Source organism: Bufo bufo, chromosome 11, assembly GCF_905171765.1.
Source record: "Bufo bufo chromosome 11, aBufBuf1.1, whole genome shotgun sequence".
Lineage (NCBI taxonomy): Eukaryota > Metazoa > Chordata > Amphibia > Anura > Bufonidae > Bufo > Bufo bufo.
In genome coordinates this window covers 39,712,551-39,733,500 of record NC_053399.1, presented here as the reverse complement: position 1 = coordinate 39,733,500, position 20,950 = coordinate 39,712,551, and the positions used below count along the sequence as shown (strand labels likewise).

Sequence of the window (20,950 nt, the reverse complement as noted above, 5' to 3'; positions counted from 1 at the left end):
TATGTATCGGGATCTTAGTAGATCTGCCCTGTTTCTATATTCACTCATTTCCCATTATTCCTATAGCACATGCCTATGATGTGGTGCTGTACACAGACCCGGCAATACTAGGCACAGACACTAGGTATATACATTACATAGGACGTGTATATTAAATGCCTTTTAACTAGTCTGCTGTGTCGTGTGACCGAGACGTGGATATGGGATTATGCTATGATTTGTGATTGAGGCCATCTGAGACCAAGGAGAGTCCGCATGAGCTTAACACCCTCATTATCTGCTTGTTATCTCTGCATGGATTGACTGACGTAAGCTCTGAGAGCACCAGGACCTCTAGGAGATGTTATTCTTCATAGGGTCACCAGTCGGTAAATGACCAAACTCCAGCTGTCCTCAGTCATTAGACCTCTTCCCCCTGCTCTGTGCATTAGGAGATTGGTGGGAAGTCTTGCTGTTGTGTCGCCTTTCATTTTTTCGCTGTGACCTTGGCATATGTCTGCAATCATCCCGCGTTAGGTCAGCAGTATTGTGTAGGTTTTTGGTACCACCCACAATAGACCATGAGCTCTGATGGGCAGGCTCCTCGCTCCTTTGTCTCTTATTAGATACTTTGGGCTTCCGATCCGTGCCTCTGATCTTCACCGCACCATATCTTGAGGATTGTGGACCTATTCAAGTGTTTGTGACCCGCAATATGGTCACGGGGTACACACTCTTGTGCTTGAGCCCTAAGTCCTATGTTGCGTATACCCTCAGGGTATATATTCATATGGTGCGTATTACGCACAGATTTTTGTGCAGAAAATCCACAGCGCAAGGCCTTATTCACACCGTTTTGTTATCCGCAAATTTGGGATCTGCAAAATATGGATGTGGGCCATGTTGTATCTGCATTTTTTGCGGACCCATTGCTTTCAGTGGGTCCACAGTCCTCATTTTGAGGACAAGTGTAGGATATGTTCTATCTTTTTGCAGAACAGACATACGGATGCGGAAAGCACACAGATCATCTGTGTGTTTTCTGCAAAAAGATAGACTATGTCCGCAAAATGCGACATATGCGATTGAAAACAATAGGTCCATAAGTAAAATGCGGACAGCACACGCACCACATCCGTATTTTGCAGACCTCAAATTGGATATGGTTGTGCGCATGAGGCCTAATACAGTACCAGCTAAGTAGATGACTTTGAAAATCCCATCTGCCGGGTGAGGAAACTTTTCATGCAGAAATTCACCAGAGGTTTGGATTTTAAAATCCGCGGAATTTCAGTGCAGATTTTACCCGTCACAGTGCAAAGTGTAAGATCTGCGGCAAATCTGCCTCAAATCCCACAAGAGAGACATACAGGATTTGGTGCGGAAGTGTAGCAAAATCCACGTGGACCATCTGCATAAACTACACTGTTGTGCACATATACCCTTTGGCCAGCTGCAGACATGGCGTAATACGTGCGTTTTTTTTCCGTGGGGATTCCCTTGCAGAAAAACCACAGAGTAGTACAGTCCCAGCAAAGTGTATGAGATTGCACAAATCTCGTGTACACTTTGCAGATTTTTTTCCCGTGCATTGCAGATTTCTAAATCTGCAGCATGTCCATTATGTTTGCAGTTTTAGCAGCGGATTTCACCGTAAGACTGAGATCTGCGGCAAAACCGCATCAAAAACTTATTTTTGTGTGCTTATTTTTATCTTTTAGTTGTGACGAGTCTCCTTTTGATTTGCACAGTTGTTTGCTTACTTGTAGAAGAAATGTATGCACGCCAAGCGGAGCCCAGCGTCCGAGCAATCAGCGATTGTGATTGCCAATCCCGATAATCGGAGCGCTACAGAATAATGCTGGCAACAAGTGCAGGCAGATTTTGTAATCTGTGCCGCTGCATTTCTGGAGGAGGGGATTTTTTACTTGACCTCTGACCAGATTGCCTTGTGCCTCTCGTTAACATAACTAGCAGGTCTTTATGCGCTCATCAGTGAACGTGATGCGAATGCGTTTAATGCTGTGTTCTCTCCAGATTTGTACCTTACATCTGAGAAATTTAGGGATATACTAAAGATGCTTTTCCATGGTCAGTGTTTGATCAGTGATTTCCATTAGTAAAAGGCCTAAAACACACGACCGCAAATTGCGGATACGCAAAACACGGATGGCGTCCGTGTGCGTTCCGCAATTTGCGGAACGGCACGGACAGCCATTGATATAACTGCCTATTCTTGTCCGCAAAACGCGGACAAGAATAGGACAGGTTCTATATTTTTTTTTTTTTGCGGGCAACGGATGCGGACCGCACACGGAGTGCTGTCTGCATCTTTTGCGGCCCCGTTGAAGTGAATGGGTCCACATCCAAGCCGCAAAAACTGCGGCTCGGGTGTGGACCAAAACAGCCGTGTGCATGAGGCCAAAGGAGTGGAGCCTCCACAGAAATAATGGAAAGATCTGCACCTTGTTTTAGCTCACAATCACTGACCAAACACTGACTGTGCGAAAGCTGCCAAAGTCTTCCTGCGCATGACCGTATCTGTTTTGCGGTCCACAAACTGCTAATCCACAAAACACGAATACCGCTCATGGGTGTGCCACATTTTCCCATCCTGCCCTATTGTAAAAATGACTATTCTTGTCCACAAAACAGACAAGAATAGGAAATGTTCTATATTTTTTGCAGGACGGAAATATGAACTGCAGATTTTTTTTTAATCTTTATTTTTTTTAATTTTCAGTATCTTTTATGTTCCCCCAACCTTTGGTTGTTTGATAATAATGGATTTAGTTGCCATTGATTTTTGTAATAAAATAAAGTACACTTTCTTTGCTTGTAAGGCATGGTCGCCTATAGAGTCTTGTACAGTTCCCTACCCTTGGGATAGGCCGTAAGGTTCGGATCGTTAGTCTGTTAGAGCCATGCTCTGTACTCATCAGCAGTCCCACAAAAGTGGACAGTGCGGTGGTCACGCATGAGCAGCGCAGGAACCCCATTCTCATGATCAGTGGGGGTCTCCAGTGGTCAGACTTCCAGCAATCATAAATGTATCACTTATCATAGTAAAATGGAAAGATTTCTTCTGAGAAATCCAGTGGCTGCCAGGAGGACGAGGGATCGGGGCACTGTTGTGCTGCTCGCACACAGATGAGATCGAGGACCGATCCCAACAAAATTGGTGTACGGTGTTTGTGTATAGACATTTCTATCTTTTATTGCCTGCAGGATGCGGTCATGTATTTTTACTGCACGTGTCTGAGGCACGCTCATTCATAGAAGGCAGCCCTGGAATAGGACACAAGTGATCTTACATGACTTTCAGGAGGATCCAGCTGGTAAACAGTTCGCTATTATCCCCCCTCCTGACGGCAGGCCATGCCTCTGGTACGTGCCAAGTAATAAGCGCTTTAGACGAAAGGACACTACGCGGGAGGTTCATATGTGCCTGGCCAAGGAGTCTCTACGCACGAGCTCTAATGAACATGCCACTTAAAGCGAAATGAAAAATGTGTGAACCATAGGAAGCACTTTGTCTCCGAAAGGAACTGTCAGCGTTCTCGCCTCTAATGAAGACCTCGGGAGCTCGGAGAGGGAGTTTCAGAGGTGCTGATAAAAGATTCCTCCGTATGAGCTGAGAATGGAAATCGTCGGACTAATTAATATGCGCCGTGGATGAGAAGCCGTGTACCTATTTTTAATTAAACCCGCACCCCCACAGTTACATAACGGAGGCCATGGCAGACAAGGGTTGTGTCTTCACCAGCGTTGTTTCGTCTTTTCCAAATGTGTCTCCGTTTCCTTGCATAATTTGCTGCCTGCTTAAAGATTCTTACAAAATAAAAATGGGGGTTACCACTTGCTTTGTGGATCAGTGATGTCACTAAACTGTTCAGACCGGCCTATTGTACCCATGTATCGCTGTGTGTTGAACACCTGGACCCCTGTGGCTCTAACCAAACAAACCCATGGCACCGCAGATCTTTGGTGGGTCTGGAGCACCCAAGTCTTGGGGCTGGAGGCTGTTGGTCCTGACTTTGGGAAGGAGTGCTACCTTCACTCTTGAGTTTTCATATTACCATGTGTAAGGGCTTGTTGTTGGCATGCACATGCATGGGCAGGTTTCCTAGTCTCTAGTGATTGTACATGAAGGATGCAGATGAGCAATGGTTCTGTAGAAGGGAATGAGCTCATAGGTGCAATGTAATGACTGAGCCGACATGTCTGGGCCTTGGAATGCACAAGATATGGTTTCCTAAAGGTGCCAGTCCCATCTACTGATGTTCTCCAGGCGGACATCATATAGCATAAAGGGGGGATTTGGCATGATTGGCTGCTCATTAGATTAGGCACATCTCTGGTCCTCCGTTCTCCAGATATCTACCGACCTCTCGCTAAACCCCATCCATGCCACACTTTTACACCGATGCCAAAAAACGTTCAACTTTTCTTATGCCATCTAGCAGCATTGATAAATTTCCCCAAAAGTCCTGATGCTCCAGCCTCACCCAACGTCATCAGGCATGCAAGCATCTGGAAAAACCAGAAAGGCCTGCAATCATTTTTTTGGCCAGAATCCCTACATTGTAAAACATTGCAGAAAGTGAAATCTTTCACGTGATGTCAGACTGTGACCAGCAGCACGCCGCCTTTCATGTAAAGAACCGCACAGGCGGTAAGGTGGGTCACTTGAGCTTTTGTATATAGCGCCAGCTAACGCCCGAGGATTGCACACATTTAAACACTGATGAAATAGAAATATTTTCTTTTGGCCTTGTACGATCTGGAGAGAACGTGACACTGATGAGCGGATAAGTGTGGAACTGGCTTATAGGGCATCTGTCAGCAGATTTGTACCTATGACACTGGCTGACCTGTCACATGTGTTCTTGGCATCTGTGCTGGTCCCATGTTCATATGTGTCTGCATTGCTGAGAAAAATGAAGTTTTAATATATGCAAATGAGCCTCTAGGAGCAACGGGGGCGTTGCCATTACACCTGGAGGTCCTGCTCTCTCTCTGCAACTGCTCCCTCCTCTGCACTTTGATTGATAAGACCAGATGTGATGAGGTTTTCACTGCCTGGTCCTGAATCAAAGTGCAGAGGACGCAGCAGTTGCAGAGAGGGCAGAGCCTCTAGGTGTAATGGTAACGCCCCCGTTGCTCCTAGAGGCTCATTTGCTTATATTAAAACATAATTTTTCTCAGCAATACGGACACATATGAACATGGGGCCAACACAGATGCCTTCAGCTGCCAAGCACACATGTAACAGGTCAGCCAGTGTCATAGGTACAAATCTGCTGACAGATGCCCTTTAATCCAGCGTGCTGGCCACCTTAACAGTCATCTTTGTCCCCTACACATACATTGGCCCTCATAGTGTGACAATGAGGAGAACGTGCATCTGTGATAGCGTTAATCTGCAGCCCCGGCTTTACTCGGCATTCTTGGCAGTCCTAGGTAATTGCATCTCTCCAAGTGGCGCTGGTAGCAGACATGTCACTTCTATTTGACATCTGCAGTCTCTCTGGCAACAGGGTCTCGCTTTATGTGCGGCCCTGATAAAGGAATCCGTGTACAGACAGATACTCCAGTATGCTATCAAAAAAGCAAAATAACTGCATCCCCGTAGAAATTCTGAGCCAAGTTTGAGCGAATATTACATTTTGGACATGTTTGAAGCAGATAACATTTTCTAAAGACCTTTATTTGCTGTGTTTTTTGCTGAGACCTCTGCAATTTGCTTAGGAGCACAGGTGACCTCTAAAGGCACAGCACCCAAAGAGGTTGTTACGTCCCCTTTGCACGGGCCAATAAACGGGCTATTATCGGGTACAGAAAATTGGTTCCCAATAATTGCCCTGTGTAAAGGTGACACTGATTACTCAAATGTGAAAGCATGGCAATGGGGTCACCGACATCATGGGTAGCAGAATGTGCCGTATAAACAGAGTCTGCTGTCTATATGGTGGGGGCCAAGTGATCGCTGTAGCCGTGGCTCGTATGGTGGATATGAGTCCTGCATGTAATTGCAGCTCTCGCCTCCTCTGAGTAGACAGCTATTTGTTTTGTTCCCGATAATTGCCCGCTGAGTCAGTCCATTTAAAGGGGCCATTAATGGGGATCAGCGGGGGCTAGGGAGCAGCTATCTCTTTCTCATGGACATTTTGATACTGCATAGGCCTCGCAGCCTCTGCAGAGAGTCACGCTGGTCTTCGAGGGCTGGCCTAATTGTATAGGAAAGTTTAACAGGCTTTTTTAAAGGGAACCTGTCATCAACTTTATGCTGATCTCACTGAAGGCAGCATAAAATAGTGAAAGAAATGCTGATGTCAGCGCTGTGTCACTCATGAGCTAATAGTAAGTGGTCGCTGAGAACCAGGATCATAATCATTGCAGCCCAGGCCTGGAAAAGAGTCACATCTACCTGAGAAGAGTCCTGGTTCTTCCTAATCTCCTGCTCTCTCCCCGTCTGCTGATGATTGGCAGATCTCTCCTAGAGAGAAAGAGAGAAAACTCGGTAGAAGACTGTCAGCCATCAGCAGGTGATCATGAATAACCAGGACTCTTCTCAGGTGGCCGGGACTCTTTTCCAGGCCCAGTCTGCAATGATTGTGATGTTGGTTCTCGGCAACCACTTACTTTTAACTTATAAATGACAGACCGCTGAAATCAGCTCACCTGTCTCTACTTTATACTGCCGTTAGAATAGGTAGCATAAAGTTGATGACAGGTTCCCTTTATTTGGGTCATCAGGAAGAATCTCCATAGTATTCAATAGGAAATGAATGTTTATTGCAATTACGGCGTGAAGCTTGCCTTACACACAGTGGGAAATCTATGAAGACCGGCACTCCATGCACTGCTTTTAGTACGCAGACCTGCGTAAGATGCCTCCAATCTATTTAGGTGCCACGTGGCTCCTAATTATTTTGGCACTGGTCTGTGCACCAGGAACTAAAATCTACACCAGCTAGAAGCTGGCACAGATTTCAGCTGTCATTTATACCAATTTTCTGGTGTAACTAATGTTAAATTTGGGTTTTTAAGAAATGGTGAGAATGGTGTAAATGGGGGAAAAGCCACAATTTTTTTGCACAAAATTGGGCTATTATGAAATATCCCCATAGTGATTAGATTGGAATGTGGTGGTGTAACCCAATCCAAATACCGTGTCCGTCCTTTGAGATTCATTCATTTGAGATTCATTATTTTGGTTGTGATTTGTCCGTTTTGCTGCAATTTTTTTAAATGGGGCCCACAAAAAGTGCAGAATGCACAGTGACGGCACGCCTCTGTATTTTGCGAATCCGCAATTTGCGGACTGGAAAATGGATATGGTCGTGTGAATGCCCCCTTATTGTGAGACACGTAGCAGTTCACGGAAAGGTGAGCCTTGGTTACAGACTGCTGGAGACGCCTGTGAGTCACCGGGGTGCCTCATATTTCATTCCACACACCTCTTTGCGCACTAAGGCTTTGCAGCAAGGTGCGCTGTCTAGCCTGTGTGCCTGCTGATGCATGCAGATAGGAATTCTGCTCTCGACACCGTGTGACCGTCTGGGATCTATTGACGGCATAGGGGTCTGTGTTTTATGTGCTGTGAAAAAAGTAGAATTAGAAAGAATTTAGTGTAATGTGTTGCAGAAGGATTTTCTTCCCATAGCACCCACATATGCCAGCACTGTGCACACAGAGTGGTACTTGCTTGACTCGCCAGACCGTACTCCGAATCATAATCAAAAAGGACAGATTTCATAGGAAACGATTAAAGGGCATATCGCTATCCCACTTCATCAATGCTTAGAACAGTGCCGGCAAAGAGCGTTCATTTCAATTTTACAATGCACCCCGAGTATTAGGAGGTAATAATTCTGGCTCGTTGTCGTGAGTTCGGTGCACCAGGAAAAGAAATCTGTGCTGGCTGTCTACTTTTTGTAAAAGTGGTGAAGGAAATAAGGCTGGGTTCACACCTGAGCGTTTTACAGCGCGTTCCTACGCGCTGTAAAACACTCAACAGGCAAAAACCCATGTTTCCCTATGGGCATGGTTCTCACCTGAGCGTTTTACAGCGCGTACGAACTCGCTGTAAAACGCCCTACGCCCCAAGAAGTACAGGAGCTTCTTTGGGGCGTATTGTCGCACGTAACACCTCTGTTTTTCATTGTACTCCTCTGTGGTCAATAGCAAGAACGCGCGTATGACGTGCGTTTCCAAAATACAAAAACGCCCCAAAATACAAAAACGCCCCAAAATACTCCCGATAAAACCGCCTGTAAACAACGCATATCGAATACGCTCAGGTCTACTCTGAATCCAGCCTAAATGTGTTCAAAAAGTTCCAATTTTGGGCTCAAAATAGCAACTGTGCCAAAAATTGCTTCTTTTGTGAACCAGAAAAGTGGCAAATGGAGTCGGCACGTTCTCCCGCTTTTGTTTTTGGAGTGTGAGAGAAAGCAATGGCAGAACTTACAAACTTTTGGTGAGATTCGGGATCCGTGACCTGCAAGGCAGCATTGTCAATCTGCCGTACACATTAAGCCTCCTTCACATGACCGTATTTTCGGTCTGCATCTGATCCACATTTTTTGCGGATGGCAGATTGACCCATTCTTTGGCCGTTCTCCACTTGGCCAGTGTCATCAGTTTTGGGCCCCTCACAATAATTGCCGGACTGCCCGCTATACAGAGGACCTTTTGGAACAACTTCACAAGAATATTTTAGTTATGTCTAGGATTGCGCCCTAATCCTCTGGTTTTCTGTGCTGTTTATATAGGGGGGAGCCTTGTTTGGTGTGTAGATTATACATGTATATATTACATAGTATGCGTGTATATTCTGCGCTCGGCCTGTGTAAGCTGCACTCGTGTAAAGCCTGTAAGTCATGAAGTGCCGTTTAGACAGCTTACAAATCATACATTGTATTCTTTAGAAATCCGTGTTACTTTTACGGATTAATGTTTCTGTACTTATATTCTGCTGCGGTTTACAGACACTTTATTATCACTTGCTGTTGGCAGTGGGGCTCACAATCAAGATTCCCTATCAGTATAGATTTGGAATGTGGGAGCTAGGCTTGAGCGAATCGACCTTAGGATCATAGATCCAAAGTTAATTTTTTTAAATACTTTAATTTTAATGCTGTTTCCGTACATCTATAAAATGTATTTCGTTTCGCCCAAAGTCTATGATCCGAAGGACGATTCGCTCAAGCCTAGTGGGAGCAAACCAGAGTACACAGAGGAAACCCATTCAAACAGGGGGAGAACATACAAACTCCATGCAGATGTTGTCCTTGGTTGGATTCGAATCCAGGACCCCCGGGCTGTAAGGCACCAGTGCTAACCAATACGCCACCATGCTTTGTTCTGTTCTCAATGCTGGTACTGGGAGACTAAAGTATATTTCCACCATTTTAAAGGTTGTTTAAACCGCCCAAAACATTTCTTCACTTATTTTACATTAACCCCGAACAACAACCCTTTGCTATTATCCAGAGCTGTATTCATAATGCTGCTGGTGGTCATTGGCCAAACTTCATATTATTGCCCATCCTTTTGAAGCAGTGTTTTTTTAGAGCTACACAAGGAGATAGCATCTTCCCTTAGGTATGTTTTTATATCTTGATAATGTGAATTACATTACAGTTACACCTATGCTTCACAACAGCTTTTGGCATGCAGTGTTTGGCACAAGAAGGTCACACGGCTTTGTCCTTACACATGATGCGTGTATTTTTTTTTTCTGCTGTGCACTTTGTGTTGCTTTTTCAGGTGTTTTTGCTGTGTATTTGACCACTAGTGTTTTCTTCATGGTGGTTTTCCCCTATAGACAATGTGTAATGTGACCATGCCAAAAAAAAAGGCCAAGAGCTAACGTATACTGGATTTTCGAAAAGAAGTATAAAACGCCACGCAAATAACAAAAACTCTTGTGTGTCCTGCGTTTCATATTTCCCATAGACCTTCAGATTACATCTGCAGCTGGCCTTTTTTACTACCAAAGAGCCTCGCCAAAAATGCAGGTGCCAAAAACACCACAAAAAATGCAAAAGTACAGCAAAACACCAGCAAAAATCTACACGTCAAAGCAGCCTAATGGTCTCTCCAGTCCAGGCCCCTGAAAGTTTACAATCACTTCTGTTGCACTGGTTGTTAGATGTAATTCTCCACAACTGCATCTTTTGGGCACATCCTGCTAGGTCACACACACATTTTAGAAGTACATACAGGGAGTCATTGGGGTACACCACCCTAAAGCTGCACGACCAGGGCTGTGGGGTCGATAAGCCAAAGTACTGACTCTGACTTCATAAATGGGAAATAATTCCTCGTGCCTCATTAACAAAGCTGAGTTCAGTTTCGTATTTTGATATAAAAATTTATGTAAATAAACAAACTGACGTGATAGAAGCGAGGCGAAGTAAGTCTTGTGATATTTGTAGAACATTCGGACAGACCTCCGCAGAGGACATACATTTTACAGTAAGATGGAGCCTATATTATAAAGGTAGTTTTTAAAAGAACCTGGTTCGGATACAGCAATCCGAACCCCGATTCGCTCAACTCTAATTATAGTATAAGGGACCGGACGGAACACAAGAGATGAGAACTGATTATCTATCACCACTAGAACACCCTGCTTATCGCTGATTATAGTGCAAGGACAGGAGAGAACCCAGGAGAGGTGAGAACTGATTATCTATCACTACTAGAACACCCTGCTCATTACTAATTATAGTATAAGGACAGGAGAGGTGAGAACTGATTATCTATCACCACTAGAACACCCTGCTTATCACTGATTATAGTATAAGGACAGGAGAGAACACAGGAGAGGTACGAACTTATTATCTCTCACCACTAGAACACCCTGCTTATTACTAATTATAGTATAAGGACAGGAGAGGTAAGAACTGATTATCTATCACCACTAGAACATTCTGCTTATCACTGATTATAGTATAAGGACAGTAGAGGACACAGGAGAGCTGAGAACGGATTCTCCATCACCACTAGAACATTCTGCTTATCTTTTGTTTTTGATAAAATAAGGGCCTTAGATTGTTAGGACATAAGATATATTTATGGTTAACATTACTAAAGTTGTGTAAATTTATATAAACGTTTATAAGTTAATTACACAATGTTATTAACAGATAATATTCTTTTTAAGCTGCAGTCGGCACATTTCTTCTGACTCCACCCAAAACTAGCTTTCACTCCAAGTCCACAGCCCTGGGCAGGACTGCATGACCATCTGCAGATGTTTTTCAGATTGATGTCATTGATTATGATACTACTGTAATAAGTGCTTTGGTCCTCTTGATGGCTGGTAAAATTATGGAACACGAAAGTCTCTTTTTCAGGTGTTTGATATTTCAGCCCCGTGGTGGCGGTGATGTAATGTTAGTTGGAAACCACAGCATTCCTTTCTTGCAAAGTAATCCTGCCATGGCCTTGCCATGCTAATTTGCAAAAACTTAAAAAGAAGTTTTGAGAAAGTTTCATAGATTATTTATTATAAGGGCAATTACCGTCTTTGACTCAGCAGATAGTTTTGTTTTTTCTGAGAAAATCTCTATCAACAATTGGAACGAGTAACTAGATTATTGACTGGCTGCAGTCATTGAATGGGCTGGTGTGTATTTAGTTAAGTGCTTGGTCGGGGAACACTTGGTTTGCCTGGTGTACCCTCTGTGTGGTTTGTTGTCAGGAAACTTGATCCATCAATTAGAAGCTCGCCAAGGATGTGTTCTCTCGGGCACTTGTTAGAGGTCTTGTCTAGTCTTGGGCAGCACCTTTTGTTATGTTCTGGGCAGGATTTCACAGGCTAGGTTTACATAGTTATTTGTGCCATGGTATGTGGACTCTTGTCCTCACTGTTCTGGGGTGTAGATTTTGCTGCAGTATTGCACCCTCGATACAACCCTCTGGTCACATAGTCATTGATTCTCAACGGTTATTTCATGTACACTACTTGGCCGAGAATTCATTTCCAGAGCATAGCCTAGCAACAATCCATGAAAACCACGGACCAAACACAGATGGCATCCGTGTAGTGTCCGTGGTCTTCACAGACCCATAGACTATTATGTACGTAAGGGATCCATAATCACGGCTAAAATAGGGCACTCTTTTTCGTGGTGTCACCTCAGACCCACAGTTCATCGGAAACCAGTGATGTGTGCCTACACACATTAAAGTCGATGGATATGTGTGAGCTAGGCCCAGTACAGGTACCTCTTTGCTACTCTTTACCTAAATTTGGTTCATTTGCACCTCGGAAGGACCTGGTATTATCACCATAATATGGACACGTAACACCGTGATACCAGCCATATGAAAATGACCTCCTGTAGAAGGACCTGTTCTCCGTGAAGAAGCCTTCAGATCTACTGACAAACCATGGGGGAATTTGGAGTTTTTTTTTACATCCCCATTGTTATTTTTAGTAGAGAGGGAAAGGTTATAGAGCTAGTATAGAGCTATTATGTGTGTGTATATAATATGCTGTAGTATGGCTCTACTATATATGTGCACGTAGCACCATGCTGCCATAGCTTGGTAGTCTCCACTACTCTATGAAATGAGGGTAGAGGTCCAAATAGCAATCTATAGTGTGACTGGGACGGAGGGAAGTACAGAGGGATCTAACAGAAAGACGAGACTCCTTGTCTCATGTGCCAGGGCGTCCATTGTTCCTATTGATTTTCTGACATTCTTCCATGTGCGTATTGACTTGGAAGGAGGACCATCTCAAGGTCCCTCATGTCACGGAGCTGTCAATGTTCATTTGATAAAACACTGGCCTCTATTATCCTCTGAAGGTCAATTTTTGTGTGTCAGTCATTGGAATCGGTCGGCCAGGTCGCCGTATGTATTGATCTGACCCAGAAAAGAAAAGTCTGCCATCGCTGCATGTAAGCGACATGTAAACCTCAACTCTTATTGACAACGCTGTCACTTGAAAATTCTCCTTCGAGATTTATTAGCGGGGGCCATCTGCTCTCTGCCAATTAATTTGCAAGTGCTTCCATGTTAATTACTTTGCCCACATGCTCACATGTATATCTTGTGGTGAAAGTCACCTTTGTAGATGTTCTGCCGGCTGCCAATACACCGCAAATTGTCCTGCACGGAGAAGGTCACCGATCAGACGGCGTACGCTGACCTATACATTATCTGCCTCCCTGTATCGAAATTACTGTAATCTTGGTGGACACGGCATCCTGTTACTCTCTCCAGGTTCACACTGGAACCTGCAGATCCTACAGCGTATCGTACGTTTTAAAGATCAGATCTTTTTTTATTACTTTTCTTCCCAGAAATGACTGCTTACTTTACGTAACCCTTTCATCGTAATCGGGTATCCTAGCAACTGTGAGAGGGTGAGTGATGTCACCGCTTTCCTGAATTCTAAGATACACCGCGTCCTCTAAGATTAGAGTGTGTGGCTTGGACTATGTATCCCTTAAAGGGGTTGTCCAGAATTAGAAATACATGGATGCTGGGACCAAGCTGAAATACCACATACAACCCGTCGACACGTGTGTCGCTGTTTTTAGAAGGAAGTAGCCAAGTTTATGTGATCCTGAACAACCCCTTTAAGTTTCATAAATGCCTTCATGATTTTTCACATGAGATCCTTTTGGTTATGGCTCATGCACATGTCCGTAAGTGTTTAGTGGTACGCAAATCGCAGATGCTGGCCGTGTGCATGGTGCCATTTTCTTTTTCACTTCAACAGAAATGTCCTATTCTTATCTGCAAAACGTACAAGAATAGGACATGTTCTATCTTTTTTGCGGGGCAGCGGAACTGACGCGTGGATGCGTACAGCACACAGTGTGCTGTCTGCACCTTTTGCGGCCCCACTGACATGAATGGGTCCGCATCTGATCCGCAAAAATGCATATGGGATGCGGAGCACACATGTGATTGTATCCATGAGCCCTTAAAGAGGGGCTGTCGCCTCTCCTGACATGTCTGTTTTAGTGACTCCTTGCGTTCCCCATGTAATATCAAATCTAGGGCTTCTGTTCTTCTGACTCTATGATATCCCATTATATGAGAGATGAGTACTCTGAGTTAAAGGGGTTGCCCCAACATAAGAGCCTATCAGCCAGTGGGGGTGCCAGTGATTGGAGATAGCCGAGCGCTATACTTTACTTATCTTTCCGTCTAAAAAGTCAGCAGTGGGCATGTGTGACCATTCCCTCTGGGGACTCCAGCACTTCATTCTTGTAATTGAACGGTCAGGCTACTTTCACACTAGCGTTAATATTTTTCGGTATTGAGATCCGTCATAGGTTCTCAATACCGGGGAAAAAAAAACGCTTCCGTTTTGTCCCCACTCATTGTCAATGGGGACAAAACTTAACTGAACGGAATGTTCCAAAATGCATTTCATTACGTTCTCATTCCAGAGAGTAAACCCCAGCATGCTGCGGTTTTACTTTCCGTCCTGGGATGTGGAGCAAGAGGGATCCGTCATGACCCACAATGCAAGTCAATGGGGACAGATCTGTTTTCTGTGACACAATCTGACCCAATAGAAAACGGATCCGTCCCCCATTGACTGTCAGTGGAGTTCATGACGGATCTGTCTTGGCTATGTTAAAGATAATACAACCGGATCCGTTCATAACGGATGCAGGCGGTTGTATTATAAGTAACGGAAGCGTTTTTGCTGAACCCTGCTGGATCCAGTAAAAACGCTGGTGTGAAAGCAGCCTCAGCCCCCCGAGATCAGATACCTGTCCCCTAACCTGTGATAAGCCCCAGTACGGTTTTCAGCTGGGCCAGCCATCAATCTAATGTGCATGGGGAGCTCCGACTCACTATGACAAATGATGTCAGGCGTGAGAAGGATCGGGAGCATTGAATTTTGTCTCCTGGGAAATAAGCTACCGCCAGAACAGTCTGACAGTGGCTTTCTCCCCTCCGCCCCCATGGAAAACACAATATATATGGGGGAGATAGCTGATGTCTGCCAGCTATTGAAGGTGTATGGCCACCTAAAGGTTGCTGTGATATGGTAGTCATTGACCTAGGATCTTGTCTAATATGGTAAGATTTACTCATGAAAAGCCAGTTTAGTTGATTTCAGTCACTTAAGGTGAAGCTCATCCTGTGTGCAACCTATTGAGGGATTATTTCGGACCACTGCATAGAGCGCCATTACAGAGCTCTTACGTAGCTGTATATATGTCCATGTCTTGGTCTAGTGAGTCCACCAGGAACCCTCTACATTTTCTTTCTTCTATCCTTGCTTTGACCTCGGCTTTGGTTAAGCTAGCGGAAATTTACCTTCCACTTGTACATTTATTAGCCTTAATCTCCTCTGTTCACTTTGGTAGAACAGATTCTGTGATCTGATCCATTCTTCTCGGTCTCTGAGTTCAGCAGCAGGAATAGTAGGTAATCCGGAGTAATCAATCCTGTATATTGTCGCGGTATACCTGTCTTTGTTGTAATTGTTTCTGAAACCTTGTGCTTCGAAGCGCAGATGGAAGAGGGGCTTTCAGAGCGGTCTACAATTATCTTCCAGTGTCTCTGAAAATGATCATGCTTGAAGCCTATCTAAACTGGCAATCGGCATCGTATCTTCATTTAACCATACCTATTCCTGTAGAATCCGAGTCTTGTGTAGTTTTCTGGTTCTTTCTTCCTGTTGATGGATTTGATCAATTTCTTCATCTTCATTTTCGGTGTTCTTTCCTGTTTCCTGGAGTGTACAGAATTTGAGAAAAAAATAAAGCCTTCTGCAAGCGGGTAAGGAGAAAGATTTGGAGTAGTACCATATATCTTGCCCACACATCAGTTTAGATCCATAGGCACGCAGAGGAACATCATGGCGCTGGATCTGTAGTATCCCTGTGCGCATAGGCTCTTGAAGCGCAATTCCACCCAGTTCTGGCTTTGGGTGCGGACATTGAATCAGATACTTGTTCTGAGGAGGATGTACAGTGTGATAAAGTAGCATCTTGTGTGAGTTAGGGTATGACCCTACGGTTCGGCTGGTCGCAATGAACAGTGGAGCACAATATAGCAGTAAAAATGTACAGCCATTGACTGACGCGGGTAGAATTACTTTGACCACATGCTGGCAGCCGAACCATGTGGTTGTACCCTGACACATGGACAGTGGTCACTTCTTCATCCCGTCCAAAGCATAGTGGGAATGGAACCATCCATTGGTGTAGTTGGCATGGTTTTGGGCCTCTACTGAACTGCAGGTTCTGAGGAGAGCACTACAAGAACGTATGAATTTTAAGCCCCATTCACACGACGGTGGGACTGTCGTGCCTCTGCTGCTGACCGGGTACGCAAAACACGGGCACCGTCCGTGTACACCCAGCATCTCGGGGACGACTCATTAACTTCAATGGGTCAGCGATCCGCACGATGTGAGCAAAAGATAGGACATCTTTTGCAGCGCGGAGACATGGACCCAGAAGCTCACAGAAGGACTTTGGTGGGCTTCCAGGTCCGTACCTCCGCTCTGTGGATGTGGTTAGACTATCGAGTTGATGGAAGCCGCCCTCATCAACTGTGACCTTTCAGAAAAGTTGACAATAGTTGCAAACATTTTTACAAGCTGAGACCTCTTTCAGACATCCGTGATGACATCCATAACAAGATGGTCAGTGGTTTTTTTGCTCTCTGTGTGTCGTCCGTATTCTACGGACACTGCTAGGCTGAGAATTAATTTCCAGAGCATCTCCCACCAATGGTCAATGAAAATTGGACCAAACACTGATGGCCTCCATGTTGTGTCCATGGTTTTCAAGGTTGCATAGACTATAATGTGCGTGAGGGATCCATAATTGTGGTCAAAATAGGGCCTTCTTCCGTGGTGCCACCATGGACTCACTGATGTGTGACTACACAGACTTAAGTCTATAGCTCACAAACAAGCTGTGCTTCTGCTCATTTTATCTGGTGCATTATAACTCAGTTTTTTTTACTGGATTAAATTAACCCATTTAAACAACCATCGAAATGTGAGATGAGCTCTTCCTCTTGTGTACGCGTTGCGGATAATGCTATCCCATTTTATAGCTGTCGTGGTTAATTATTAATGGTCTAGCAATCTCCATAGCTAAACAGACCCGTCCGCTGTATTTTTTGAGAGTTGATGATTGTATCGTCACGTGCCAGGAGGGCGCAGATCTAGAAATGTTCTCTTGGTGCCAGCACAGGGAAAGTTAAAACATTTCTCCGATTATTTCCCTTCCTACGCCTACATCTATAGCTCCCCGGGTTCCACGGCACCCTCCTCCTCCCCCCCTATTACATTTGTGTAGGCAGATTGTATGCTTGTCAGATTCTACTGAGCATGTTGGGTGTCCACGCCTGAAAACTATCTTGTTGCTTCTTTAGTATAAGGCTGGGTTTTTACGTTTTGCAGACAAGCGGCAGTTAAAATAAAAATAAAAAGCCACAAACAACGTATTATAAAAACTGCATGTGTTTACCGCCATTACCACGATTTTGTAATGCAGTGACCGCCTGTATGTATTTTTCACTAGTGAAGTGAAACGTCTCGCACGTTAGAAGCTTGGTCTCCAGTGTGGAAAAAAACAAAAGGACAATAAAAAACATCCGATCACGCCTCTAAATGATTTTCTGGAAATGGACAATTGTAAAACTTGATGTGACATGTACTCGATAAACCCAGTTTCTGCCAAAATGTCAATGCAAGTCTTGTTACTATAGGCTTCATAGTTCCATCACGTTGAGATTAATTTTTTTGTTTTCATTCTAAAATGTCAAAGAATAAAAAAGTCCAGGTCTTCAAGGCTTAGTTCAGACCAGTGCTATCAGTTTCTGTTGTTGTGCTTCATTATTTGAGCAGAATAATGAAAAATAGTAGAAGTGCCTGATCTGGCACATAACTGAACCAAATCTATTGATTATAATAGGGTCTACTCTTCTAATGGAAAAAGGGCCCACTTGCGGCACATTTTCTTTTGTCCACTACACGTTTTAAGAATTGTTGGTGATTTTATTTTTTCCCCCAATGTCAATATCTCTATTAAAAAAAATAAATAAATAAAAATCTTGCAGTTTTCATTCTGACCACCGAGCCTCATAATAGGCTGACACTTCCTGTTCTGTAGAGATAATTTCTCAACAGTCCTCTCATTATCATTTGAGGCAGGATTGCAATGAATAATAGCACCTATATATAGACGACACAGGATCTACCATTAAAAATAGGTGATAGTCACGGATCCTTCCTGCACAATGACCTTTGCACAGAACGCAGAGCATGCCCGCAACGCTCTCCCATAGATACCAATGAGTCATTTCCAGATTACAGGTTCCTATTGTCCACAGGCTGCTGTAAAGCAGGAGCTCGGGCAAGATGGCTGCCTCCATATATATTATAGAAAATAGAGCCCGAAAAACTATAATCTGAAAAAAATAAAATAAAATAGATTACAGTAAAAGAGCATTTACCAATATGTGGGTTTAGTTGGTAAGCAAAAAATAGAGGTGATAGATTTCTTTTTAGTATGCATATTGCACAGTATAGCGTCTTCTTCATGGCTTAATACATGTAAAACACTTCATACAGCAAATAAAAAAACATCATGCTACACAAATTGCTTTGCTTTTTGTATGTTAAGGGTATGTTCACGTGGGCAGCAGGAGCTCAGATAAGCTTCGCTTTTAGGCAGGTAAATGCTGTGACATCACAACTGTGTCAACTGAGCTTTTGTGACATCACAAGGGGGTTTTTAAGTCGGGTAAACTGCTGTCCTCTTTTGTGACATCACAAGTGGGTTTTAGTCGGTTAACATCTTTCATGACATCACAGGTGTGATAAAACAAGACAAACCGCTCTGACATCACAGTTGGGTGTCAGGTAATATGCTAATGACATCACACATTAGGTATTCTGCTGTGACATCACCTATGTATAGATAACACAGGATCACAGCTCACCTCCTCCCCCTCCCTGCTCAACAACCTATGCATAGAGCCTAGAAAACTCTCCGTAGAAGCAAATAATGCGTTTGTTAGGTAGGTGTCTTGACATCACTGCTGTTTTTCGGTCAGGTGAGTTGAGTTTAGCCGTATTAGAGACTTTGATCTCTTACGTTTCAGTCAAGTTAGCTGCTATGACATTTCAAGGGGGAAGGGTCAGTCAGGCAAACTGCTGGGTCTTGCTCCAGGGTATGACATGGAGTATGTAGCATCAAATTAGGAGTTGGAAAAATAAATTGCTGCATTCATACGCATGTGAATTTTTCAGGCCTGGCTTTATACCTACAGCTTTATAATATTTTTTACCTTATGATAAAATGCATTTTGTGAGGAGGTGTCCTGCTTATACTGATCAGGGATGATGATGTATAGTCTCCATATACTGACATTAAGTCAGAGAAACGGTGGAAAGCCGATGCATCTCCTAAACCAGTGGCTTTGTTTTGTTTCTCTAGAGTCTGGTAATGGGTCTTCATGCCGAAGCTTGAGATGCTAATGCCGAAGCTTGAGATGCTTTGCACATATCGTAGAGAACATCCAGAAACACAATGCTATAGCAGGTAAGCCGTTTTTATCCATGTCTGGGGCAAGGTCCAGCATTAGGCAGACTGCTGGCGGCTAAATGTATACAGTGACTTTCACAAAGCATTACTTTGTGTACTGACCATAGGCTTGGTTGGAAGACCATGAGGTTGAAAACGGTTAAAAGATGAAACCACATGGTGTGCGAGGTGGGGACATTTCTCATGACCCAACCGAGGACTTTTTCATCTTTTTGTGTTGGAAGATTCCTACTTGACAGAAGTCTTTTAACTTTTATTTGGTGCCCAAATCAAGTATCCAAGACTGAAGATGTTCAGAGAGGACCATCTTCTGCTTCTGCAAACATGACACTAATTTATAACATGGCTAAAAACAATGATTTATATAAAGTTATAGCCGATCGGATCTATCCAATAGCTGCCTATTATAAGGCTATGAGACGTTGGGATTTACCTTTTGTATTTTACTTCTTACGTTTCTCGTGTTTCATGTTTAGGAGAATGCGTCATCAGGAAATGACCTAATGTTAAAAGCAAATTTTACGTTAAGCATATTTTGGGTGATTTTTATTTTTGCATTTTCCATGTAATTAGCTCTGTACAAAAATTAATACATTTCTGAAGTCTCTTTAAACAGTCATCACATTATCATTACAGGCAGGATAACCATGATGGGTAACACAGGATCCACCATTTGCAATAGGTGATGGTCACAGGCCACCTCCTCCCCCTCCCTGCGCAACAACCTATGCATAAAGCCTAGTAAACTCTCCATAGAAGCAAATCATTCCCCTCCAGACTATCGTGTCTGTGGCCATTGTGGCTGCAGCAAAGCATAAATCTTAATGCTGTTAGAAACGGCTCAGGCAAGATGGCCGCCCCCCATAATCATATGCAGTAAAATAAAAACAGATGAGGGAAAAAGAATTGCCCAGATTTACAAATGTGTCTGCACAAAAAAAATAAAAAAGTGGGGCACAATTTCACAATTTGGCACCCTTTAGGGGTTGTACATGCTTGGGAATGGGAAAGGGGTGGGACCTAAGACGTGCCATTTTGCACCAAAATTCTGGCGTAAAATTTTTGTCTCAAAGTAAGCCAACCAAAGGTTGGTATAGAGTCTGAGAAAAATGTCTATCCCTTCACCATATACAGTACAGACCAAAAGTTTGGACACACCTTCTAAAGAGTTTTCTTTATTTTCATGACTATGAAGGCATCAAAACTATGAATTAACACATGTGGAATTATATACATAACAAACAAGTGTGAAACAACTGAAAATATGTCATATTCTGGGTTCTTCAAAGTAGCCACCTTTTGCTTTGATTACTGCTTTGCACACTCTTGGCATTCTCTTGATGAGCTTCAAGAGGTAGTCCCCTGAAATGGTCTTCCAACAGTCTTGAAGGAGTTCCCAGAGA

At 43.7% G+C, this 20,950-nt stretch overlaps 1 protein-coding gene across 6 annotated transcripts in view; it reads left to right on the top strand.

The window, feature by feature from the left end:
• The window catches only part of SIPA1L1 (signal induced proliferation associated 1 like 1), a 246,180-nt gene that overhangs the window by 29,563 nt on the left and 195,667 nt on the right, over positions 1–20,950 (top strand). For all 6 annotated transcript variants that reach the window (XR_005774835.1, XM_040411977.1, XM_040411979.1 and 3 more), the window contains exon 2: positions 19,440–19,544. The gene's annotated coding sequence lies outside the window, so the exon portion shown is untranslated. The remainder of the gene's footprint in view (positions 1–19,439; positions 19,545–20,950) is intronic.